At 40.7% G+C, this 8,674-nt stretch overlaps 1 protein-coding gene across 26 annotated transcripts in view; it reads left to right on the top strand.

Annotated features, from left to right (window-relative positions):
* The window catches only part of DAB1 (DAB adaptor protein 1), a 414,543-nt gene extending 409,118 nt beyond the window's left edge, over positions 1 to 5,425 (top strand). For 25 of the 26 annotated variants that reach the window (XM_038144728.1, XM_038144725.1, XM_038144718.1 and 22 more), the window contains one exon: positions 2,141 to 5,425. The gene's annotated coding sequence lies outside the window, so the exon portion shown is untranslated. The remainder of the gene's footprint in view (positions 1 to 2,140) is intronic. The other variant, XR_005257831.1, reaches the window with a different exon arrangement.
* The last annotated feature ends 3,249 nt before the right edge of the window (positions 5,426 to 8,674 follow it).

An 8,674-nucleotide genomic window follows, 5' to 3' on the forward strand; every position in this document is an offset into this window, starting at 1 on the left:
AAAATGATACTAGAAAACAAATCTCAGGCATTGACCAAAACCCTTTGACTGGGAAGACTGCACACAATTACTGCAATTAATTTCTCATTTAGGCATCTGAAGGGAGAAATCAACTGAAAGGAAGAAGCAAGAGCACACTTTTCATGCTCTGGTCTGCTGGAAGAGAAATTACTCAACTCAGTGAGAAATGCAGGCCTTTGCCACATCAGGTGTTTGCACAGATAAATGTTGGGTACAAATCAAAGAAGTTTCTCACTGTAAAGGCTGTCTTGTGCTTGTTGGAAGTGCTGCTGCTGATGAGGAGCTCCTCCTTCTCTTCCAAGGGTGTGGAGTCCAGTGGCACCTTAGGACACCTGTTACTTCAGCAGTTCTGCATATCTGAAGGATATTTGAGGACAGCTCTAACAAGCAGACTTGACATTTTGAAAAGCTCTTTTTTTCCCTGAAGGTGTTTGAAAAACTGACATCTTTTGTTCCAAAGGGATGTTCTCCCTCCCTCTCCTTGTCTTCTCCTCCTTCCTTTTCACTTCCCTTTGCAATGACCTTAGGTTCAGCAACTGCCTGAAGAATGGCCTGGTGTGTGTCAGGTTCACACATTAATTAGTACAGATTTTCTCTGAACTAGCTGTGATAGATCATTCTGCCAGCTTCAAGCCTGCACGTGAAAATTGGCATAGGTAGATTTAACTCACAGTGTGTGAAAAGTAGTTATTTACTCTCAGTCATCTCCTTTGATTACCTTCAGTTTTTCAAGGTCACAAAATGTATTTGCTTCTTGCTGGGGATAATTTCAGCAGCATTTATTTAATCATTCCAGAGGGTTTCTCTCTCTCACAGTGCTGGTAGCATACTCAGCTCCACGTGGGTAGGGGGTGGGGAAACAGAGTGTCTGCAAGCTCCAGAAATGCAGCAGTTTCAGGGAATAAGAGACAACTTTCTTTGGCATGGAGGAAACAGGTTGTATTTTGGATTTGTTGTGTGTTCCTGCACTCTGAGGCAGGACAGGGCACTGGGATGGGCAGAGCCTGGAGCACTGGCCAGGCACCCTGAGCGCAGAGCACCCTGTGGATCCACCTTGGGGCTGTTCTCCTCATCCCCAGCATCACTTTGACAAACAGTGATTAAAATCCTGTGCCATCCCCTGGCAGGCCTGTCTGTGCTGCTCAGTGCCCAGTGATTTGCCAACCTTCTGGGGTTTTTTTTCTGCTGAAAAGTCAGTTCCTGCCAATGCTGCTGTAACACGAGTTGATTCCACCTTGGTTAAATTCAACGTTGTGGCGTGGTATTTGAATATTTATCAAGCTGTGGAGAGTTAATGCAGTGTGGCATTAATTAGCCTGTCTTGTTCCTTTTTTAAAATGTCATTCTTAGTTTAATAAATTAGTTTCTGGAAATGGAGTGGAGTGGATTCCAGGGTCCAGGGATGGTTTGCTACCCACCTTGGCCAAGATGAACACAGCGTTAGCAAAGCACACGGTGTGTCATCTATGAAGCAACAGCTGAAGAACATGGCAGCTTTTCCCCCCCTCCCACATCCAGGAAATTCTCAAGAAAGTGTCTTTTAACCAGTTGACATGCTTTCCTCCCAGCTTTAACAATTGTACTAATGGTTCCACGGACTCCTAATCAAACTGCACAGGGCTCCTGTTCTTCATGGGCCACTCATGTTGTTGTTTTAAATCCCATCACAGCTTCATTAGCTCAGCTTTCCGTGGCAGTTTCTGTTTGCAAGTGGTTTTCTCCTGAGTTGTGCAAAACCCACAGTTATGTTCTGCTTTTGTGCTGCTGGGGGGAAGCTCAGCCTTGTACACGGGCTGCAATTCCAGCCTCTGAACTTCCAAACATCCAGCCCTATAAATTATCCTTTAATTCCTTCATATGTCCATGCCCAGCAGTGAGGGTCAGTGCATGGCCAGTGCTGGAGGAGGAAATGGATAGAAAACATTCATTTTCTGATAAAATTCCCATCTTCTTCACCACTCAGCCGGGGTGCCACGATCGCTCAAGGCAGCACAGAAAGCAAACACTTCCTGTGGGTTTTGACTCACAAGGTATCGCTGCTCTCAAGCAGATGTTGTAAAAATGTTCTGAAAATGCTGTCTGGAGACATCTCTGCTCATTTTATTTTTGTTATCCCCAGGAAGCAGAGCCTCTCTACGCGCAGATTAACAGACCTAAGAAATAGCATTGTTACAGGCTTGTGGTGCTCCAAGACTCAAACGAAACCCAACAACCTGGCGGGCCTTTGGCTTTCATGCTTTTTTCCGATTGATTTTGTCTGACAAAGGAGAGAGTTTGCCCTCCTGGACTGGCTCTACGAGTGTTCCTGATGTGGTTTTTTTGGCAACCAATGGCAGATTCCTGTGGCAGCACAAAACAAAAACTCTCCCTGCTTCTCATACCATGAGTGCAGCCCCGTCCCCACAAGTGGTGGGTATCCAGACTAGGACATCCTACTCCTCGGTCTTCTTTTAAACATTTGTCACCTTCTGTGTGCCACTTATAAATAACAAGCATCTGAAATTTATTGGGTGTTAGACATTCCTTTTTTCTTCTTTTCAGCAAAAAGCAGAGTCTGTATGTAGCAGTGGCATTATCATTCAACAGCCTTTGGGGCACGAGTCGGCACTTTTTATGTCACGGTGACATGTTTTTCATCTTCATTTACATCAGGCTGATCCTGACCCTTTTTTTCCCCCCCTATGTAGACATATTTAAACAACAACATACTACTGGTGGTGTCTTTTTCTTTTTTTCTTTTTTTAATTTTTTTTTAATGTATTTCTTACTCTGTAGTTTTGTATGAGTGACAGATCTAACAGCGAAACGCCTCCTGCGGAAATGGTTCCCAACTTGAAACCACAGAACAGAACTTGGTTGTTTATCCATCCTTGACTGAAAATGTTGCCAAATGGACCTTTAAGTTCTAGCACATCATGAGGAAGAAATGCTGCTTTCTGTTGGAATACTCATGTTGTGGGTAGAGAAAGGACATCGAGTCCCACTGAGGAAAGACAAAAGAGTCAGTATTTCCTAGGAAACTCTAAAACAAAGTGCAGAAAAGGAATATTTTTATTTCTTCAATATCTTGCTGCTGTAATGCTATGCAGACAAGTGTTTTCTTCTCTGTGTGCCATTTTTGATGAAAAAAAAATCATTTGCCAAATAATACTGGTGTGCTTCTGGTTTAGGAGTTTGGATGAAGCGGACTTGACAAATGGGACAAGGACGGCATGGATTTTGGAATAACAAACTGACTCTGTGATCAAAATTGTTCATCTTTATCACTTTTTGTACATCAGAAAAAAAAATCAAATGGGATTTTTATTTTATAACTTGAAAAAAAAATCTTACTGTTAAACTCTTTAAATGTTTAAGGGGAAATGGCTTTAAGGAGTTCGAATGAAAATTGCCATTTTTTTTGTAAATATAAATGTTATGAAAATTCTTTTACTAATGCCATTACACAGTAGAGAAGGTAGCAAGTTGCAGTGCTTGGGAGGTGTGGCAAACCCAGTTTGTGGTTCTCACATCACATATGTTTTTTCACATGCTTAACAATAATGGGCTGAAGCTCAAGTGCATTTGCCAAAAGCAGTCAGCTTGTCAGCAACTAGTGAATTAATGGGAACACATGATTTTATGGTCTAGCATTATCACATGGACATAATTCCACTTACAAGAGATCACTTTCCATTGACATTCCTTTGAACCTCTGCATAGAAGTCATCCAACTGTTTACACGCAGAACAAAAAGAATTTTAAACTTCCTTTTTTTACATTTTTGAAGCAAAAAGTGCAGTGTTTGGGTTCATATGTTTAGCACATGATTTTCATAAAGAATCTATATATTTTTGCCCTACAGAGAATTGTTATACAGGTCAAATGTGTTTTCCTGATGTTCCTATGCAGTTACAGTATGTTGAATTTAGTGGTTTAACACTAAAAAGGAAAAAAAAAGAAGAAAAAAAGAAAAAAAAGGAAAAAAGGTTAAAGAAATCAAGGGATTAATCAGTTTTTTGGGTTGTTGTGCAGATTTTGTTTTTAAATTGACACATTAGGATTTACATTTTTGTCATGATTAAAATAGGCCTGGAGTTATAAATGTTTTGCTTTCTTTCATCTCTGTTATAAGCTAAAAATGGTTTAGAAGGCAGAATAACTGGGGTGGTGATTGTTGGTATGTGCAACCAAATCTCACAACACGATCCCATTCTTTTATTTTGAATTAGAGAAATTAGAGAAATGTGCGTTGCAGAATGTATGTGAATGAGAAATTAGCTGTGAATAGACCTAATGAACCAGCAGAGAGGAGAATTCTATCCCCATCCACGGTCATTTGATGCTTGTTCCTTAGTCATGTGCAAACAGCTTTGTAGCAAATCTTGTTTTCCCATTGGAAGATCAAGTTTTCTAACTGGAGGAGATAATTTAATTAAAACTTGGTGGATCGAGTGTTTCAGGATTAAAAGCAGAGGTAAAAGCGTTTCTGGAGAACACTTCTGTCAGAATATTTTCCTGATTTGCACAGTGGTGCTACTTTCTTCCTCAGCAGCTTTTTTTTTTTTTTGGGTTTTGTCCTGCACACGGAACCACAAACCCAGTTTTGGTTCATCACAGACATTGGAGGTTTAGTGTCATCAGTGCATTTCCAGTTATGGGGTGGAACACAGAGGAAAGAAGAGATTGATGTCTGAGAGGATCACATTTGTAGGAAGCAGATACGGATAGTGCCAAGGGAATGAGGCTGGAATTCTGGTGTCTCTGGGCCATCACCACGGACCTTTGTCTTACTTTTGCTCATGAATAAAAACAGATTCTGGATTGTCTCGTCCTGTGATCGTCCTTGTCGTGGCTGGGATGCTGAGCTGAGAGGGCTGCAGGGCCTCTGCACTGTACCAGTATTGTAGATAACTCAAATATCCAGCTTGTGCAATTGTTTAATCCCTCATCCTTCACTAGCACTAAATTCGTCACTTTAAATTTACAAACCAGGGAACCCCACCAGCCATCCTGTTACCATCCCCCCCGTAGGTTCTTGATCTTTACCTGTCATGAAAAGATATTTTGATAGATCGTAGTCATCCAAGTGTCTGATGAAACCTTTCATCTCAATAACGTACTGGGCACCTTCTTTGCAAAAATGTTTACTCCGTGGTTTTCATTCCTTTTTATTTCTGCATTCTGACACTTATTTTTTTAATAAAGATGAGAAAGATAAAATGACTGTTGCAGTACATTTCTAAACCTACTTTAACTTTACCTCAGATAACGACCATTTGTTAACATACACGGACACATTATTTTTAACTTTATGTGTAATGCATTCAGCAACAACAACAGAAACCAACAAATTTTTAGAGATTTTCCATTAATTTCTGTAACACACCATGTAATACTGTTATGAATAAAAACATTAAAAAAAGAGGTGTCATTTCAGTAAGTTTGTTTCATAGCTTGTGCTCCTCTGGGGTAATTCTGCCAGACTTGAAATGCAATGTTTGTGTCTGGCGTGGCCTTTATTTTTGACAGTGGAAATTCCTGGGAAAGGAGAAGAGCCTCAATTTGGGGAATAACTAATCTTTAACACCAAGTGTTGCTTATCTTGCAAATGTGTAACTTGCAGATTTTAATTGCTGCCTCCACTTTTTTGGCCTCTTTTTGGGTGTTTTAGGATGAGCATCCCAAACCAGCAGGTATTTGTATCACCTCCTGCAAAATCCCACATTCCTGGGACAGCCCATGCTGTGTGATGCTCCCAAAGCTGGTTTATCTTTGTGGCATGAAAAGCTGAAATTAATTTTGCTCACTTTATTCGTTCAAGTGGGATTTGAAATTAAAGATGTGCATTTAAACATGACAGTCTTGAAAGCAGAACCCCCCCAACATTTCCAGTAATGTGCACAGAACTGATAATAAAGCTCAGCTGAGAAGGAATTTTCCCATTCTCTGCCAAGAGAGTAATGCAGTAAAATTTAAGAGTCAGAAATACATGTATTATGTACATGGAGAGAGAGAGATGTGGATGTGTGCACATATATTTTATTGTTCTTCTGCTTTCTGGTGTCTCATGCCTTCTTGAAATGCCCAGTAGGTCATGGTGAAGCATTCCTTGCCTTTGTCAATGAACATTGTTGGAATACTTGGATCCCACCTGAGAATAAAGGTTACTCTGCTGTGGTGAAAGCACTCCAGTGTTAATGGCATTTTGATTTGTGTGTAGGTAACTGTACCCAGGTGTCCTTGGAGGGAAGAATGTGATCTCTGGTTTTCAACCAGCTACAAAACATCGACTTAAATAAGCCACAGCTAAGCGTGGATTTAAATTAAAATGCATTTTTACAAGGAAGGCTAAATGTGGTCTTGTTGATCCTCTTCTGGTACCCTCACGGTTGCAAAATCAGAAAAATTAGCTCATGTTGTACAGCTGTTGTGCAAACTCAGTTTAAAAATTCAGAATGAGCAGGTTTGAGGTGTAATCTGGCAATGGTGAGGAAGAGGAGTCCCAAGGAGGGAGGGAAGGACCTGTTCTGTGTGCTCAGAAGGGGTGAAAATGTATTCTTACTGTGCTGTGTTTATGTGCTAAATCACATTAATACTGCTGTAACTCAGTCTCTGCGTTGTGTATGAGAGTGCCCAGCTCAGACATGCCCACTTCAAGAAATGGTCCCAATTTAACCAATGCTAATTAAGGCCGTGATCTTCTGCAGTAATGAGAATTTCATTAGCAAATTCTGGTTTGCAGAATCAGCCTGTGGTTTTACAGCAGTGAGAACGCTGTCAGATCTCTCCATGTCAGTGGCTGCTGGGAAAGCAGCTGCTTGTATAGACTGGGAATATGCAATTTTCACTCCCTCACACTGGATTAAAGGCAGTGTTTCCTGTGCTTTAATCTCTACTCAGTGACAGTTGCTGCAACAGAGAAGGTAACCTCTTTCTGGCTGTTTTTTAGGTTGTGAAATATATTTTCATGCACGGTTTCCTTTTTTCTTTCTTTGCTTTCTGAAGAACTCCTTGTCCTGTCAGATTCATATTTATTGCTTTCCTGGCAAATGCTGTTCTCAGTCAGAAGAATACCATGTCAAAGAAATGAAAGGGGATATCTGTTGGCAGTTTTCCACAGAGGTTTGAATCTGTTCTCTACAGTTCCCTCCCTGAGCCAACATGGGATGCACACAGTGCTGAAGGAACACGGTGGAAGTCCATCTGAGCAGCAGGAAGTGCAGGCACAGCTCCTGGCTGCTCCTCCTGCTCCTGTTTGTGCCATCCTGGGACTCAGCCTCCTGCTCCTTGCTCTGGGTTGATGTTACTGCTGCAAAAGCCATGATTTGTAAGAGTGTTTCTCTCTTGTGCTGAGGTCTTCCATCAATTCTTCTCACACTGATTTGCTTTTTAGGATCAGCCCCATTAAAAACCTTTATTATGTTGTTTTGAAATACCCCAGCTAAGACTGGCATGGGCAGGAATAAAGGTGTGAGTCTGGTGGGTTTTTTTTCTGGTTTTACTTGGTGTGTGAAACTGAATTACACATTTCATCTCATGACAGTGAGGAATATGGGGAGATATCCTGATAGGATTTCCTGAGTAGCTGTAACATGGCCTGTCTCTTTCTGAAATTATCCTACTGGAGGCAGGAAATATCAGGTCTATTAGTGAAACAGCTCTCCAGCTATTAGTTTTTACAGCTTTAAATAGTCTTATCTCAGTTGATGTGTTTGCCCTGTGGCTCATCTATCACCCTAAAATGTTTTATCAGCACCTGAAAAAATCTCAATGAGAAGAATTGCCTCAGATGTTGCTCATTCAAGGGGCTTTTAGTTACAGGGGTTTTTTTGAGGGTCTTTTAAGATCTGATATTATTTGCTGGCTTTTCAACCCTGTTTCATAGCTCCTCTAGCCCCACTTCTATAAAAACTGCTCACCAGCAAAGAAAGGAAATCACAATAGATTAAAGGAAAATCAGGTTAACAGGCAGCAATCTCTGCCCATTCAGCCTCAGACATTTGTGAAAATAAAGGATTAGGAAGAATTACTGCCAGATACTAGCTGCAAAAAAAAAAACAAAAACCCAACCTTTTGTGGCATCTTTGTCTTCTCTAACAGTTATTACAGGTGTAAGAACAGCTCTTAGTGTCAGAAGTGAGCTGTATTTGGAACGAGCAGAAGTTACAATGATGTGAGATGTTGCATTTTTTGTAAATTTTGTACTGTTTATCTGGCACGCAGATGATGGTTACCTTTTTTTTTTCTTTAAAAAATGCTGTTTCTAGTTCGAAAATAAGTTTGTGTGTGTGTTGTCTTGAGGTCTGATGGAGACAAGGGATGGGACATGGAGGGGTTTTCTTTGTCTTACCCTCTTCACAGGACTTCACAGCTTTCAGAGTAGGTGAACCTGTGCCAGATTTGACCTCAGTCACAATGAGACATTATTTTTAGTGGATCAAAAGTCAGAAGAGGAGAATTAAGTTCAGCAATGTGAGTTTTTTATGTCCAGGGCCTTCCAGAGACCAGCCTCACACCAGAAAATAACGGTTTTAATAACAAAAATGGTGATGCAGTGGGGTTTGTTGTAAAAATCTGGAAGTATTCTTTGGTTATAAATTTTACCATAATTTGCCACGTTATGCTCTTCACAGTTAAAATTGGTGGGAATTCCTTTTACTTTTGAATGAGT

This window comes from Motacilla alba, chromosome 8 (genome assembly GCF_015832195.1).
Source record: "Motacilla alba alba isolate MOTALB_02 chromosome 8, Motacilla_alba_V1.0_pri, whole genome shotgun sequence".
Classification (NCBI taxonomy): Eukaryota; Metazoa; Chordata; class Aves; order Passeriformes; family Motacillidae; genus Motacilla; species Motacilla alba.